The sequence below is a fragment of the Triticum aestivum genome, unplaced genomic scaffold (genome assembly GCF_018294505.1).
Source record: "Triticum aestivum cultivar Chinese Spring unplaced genomic scaffold, IWGSC CS RefSeq v2.1 scaffold123005, whole genome shotgun sequence".
Taxonomy (NCBI): domain Eukaryota; kingdom Viridiplantae; phylum Streptophyta; class Magnoliopsida; order Poales; family Poaceae; genus Triticum; species Triticum aestivum.
In genome coordinates, this window is record NW_025251085.1 from 1 (window position 1) to 2,017 (window position 2,017).

At 46.6% G+C, this 2,017-nt stretch overlaps 1 long non-coding RNA gene across 1 annotated transcript; it reads left to right on the plus strand.

Moving 5' to 3' along the window:
• LOC123177388 (uncharacterized) lies at nucleotides 1–1,771 on the plus strand. The gene is made up of 2 exons (XR_006488915.1): nucleotides 1–1,079; nucleotides 1,514–1,771. It is a non-coding gene; the product is annotated as an uncharacterized lncRNA (long non-coding RNA).
• Nucleotides 1,772–2,017: the final 246 nt, after the last annotated feature.

The following is a 2,017-nucleotide window of genomic DNA, read 5'->3' on the forward strand; positions in this document are numbered from 1 at the left end:
TTCATCCCCCAGATCGCGAGTTGCCTGACCACCCTCCAGGATTTCTTCGCCATCCGCGCAACCTACCGGGATCTCCTCCCTCCATCGTCATCCAACCTCGCCTCCCAAGCCCCCCACCTCCTCCTTGTCCCCGGATCTCGAGCCATGTTCCACCTCCCCCTCCGTCGTCGCCTGCGCTTCCGCCTCCCCCTCCATGATTTTGATCCTAACCCTGCCGCCTTCTACTCTTTTGGCTGTCGCATCGCCATGGCCAGCCCCAGCCACCATGAGCTCAGCTTCGTCCACCTTCTCACAGGCGAGCGATTTCGCCTCCCCTATCCACCGGCACCCTTCTGTCGCCTCCTCCTATCTGGCGATCTCGTCCTTGCCTTCGTTCCGACGGTCGGCCGTGCCGTCCAGTACTGTCGCCTTGGGGATGTTGAGTGGCGTGTGGCGTCATGCACTGAACCCTATGTCCTGGAGGATTTGATCTTTCTCAAGGGCAACCTACACGCACTGGTCAGATCTGAAGATGTTGGCGGCCTATGTTACCGTCTCGCCGTGGCCAATCTGTCAGACAAGAATACAGTGAAATTAATGTTTCTTGGAGATAATTTGGATACACAGGCCGCACATGGGAGTTCGTATTTCTGTCTCGCAGAGTGTCTTGATGAGTTGTTGCTTATTAGCGCTGTTGGGGACTGCCCAGAAGAGTTTCATGTTTTCCGGTGGCAGTCAATGGAGGGGAAGTGGACAAGGACTACTAGCCTTGGTCACTGCACATTGTTCTTGACATATTTTTACTTTGTAGGCTGTGTTGTTCCGACGAAAGGAATGACATGCTTTTCAGGATATTACTTTGCAAGTTCCCTTGGTCCAGATCATCCAAGAGTTCGAAGGGACTGCTTATACTTCACAGATGCCAAAAGGAAGTGGATCGAGTATTCCTTGGCCGATGGATCTTGTGATGAATTTGTTGCTGAGAACTTAGAGGGAGCTGGAAGGCCTGATTCCGATTTTAGGGCACCTGTTTGGGTCTTTCCGAGCATGTGTTGATGCTCTCCTATGGATCACAGAGCTATGTGAAAGTTAGTACAAAGGTACAATTGCTCTCTAGTGACTTGTATTTCTTATTTGGTTTTGATATGTTATTCTTGTGTATAAAGAAGTTTATGTGTCTATCTCTTTAGCAACATGTGTTACATATTGGGCATATCATTTGAAGCTGCTAAGCTGATCCCTGAAAATGTTGACACTAATAATTTGCATGTCTTAGGAATCAGTACTAGCTAGATCATCTTTTGTTTCTTTCTCTGCAGAGTTGCTCAGCAACTTGTAAGTAAGTGTACATGTATGCCCGCACCAGCTCGCAAGTTAGTGTATTCAAATTACTGAATCAACTCGTAATTCAGTGTGCAATCACTCGCATCGTCAGTTTCGTTGCCGTTCTCTTTTCAATTATGGTATGAGAATTGAATGTTTCATCCTCAATTAATATGGCATCTTATAGAAAGTCGTTTGTCTATGATGCCAGTGACCCAGAAGCACAAGACGATGGTACGTACCACCAGGAGGGGAGCATCTCCAACTCGGATGAGTGGTTATCAGGGTAATCGTTCACGCTGAAACCTACTCTCCAATAAAAGACATATATATTCTACTGTACATATACAAAGCATTTTATCCGCATCTATTTCAGCATGAGCAGAGTACCGTGGCCTCTGAACATGGGTATGTAATGTACGCAGCTTTGCGAATCTTTTCGACAAGCATAATACTGTTTCCCGGATGATTTGTAGTACCAGTATTTCATATCATTCCAGCTTAGAGAAATAATGTTGGTTTACCGAGGCCATATTGGGCATATCATGTGCAAAACCTTAGGTGTCAATCTTTCAGGCTCACAGAGTTTCCCTTCTTAGTATGTGAGAGATGCTTCATTTTTTTAGGGTGGGAGATGCGACCAGTTGTAATACATCATCATGCAGGCGACCCATGTTGCGACCTAATGAATTTAAGCGATAAAGTTGAGAATAGC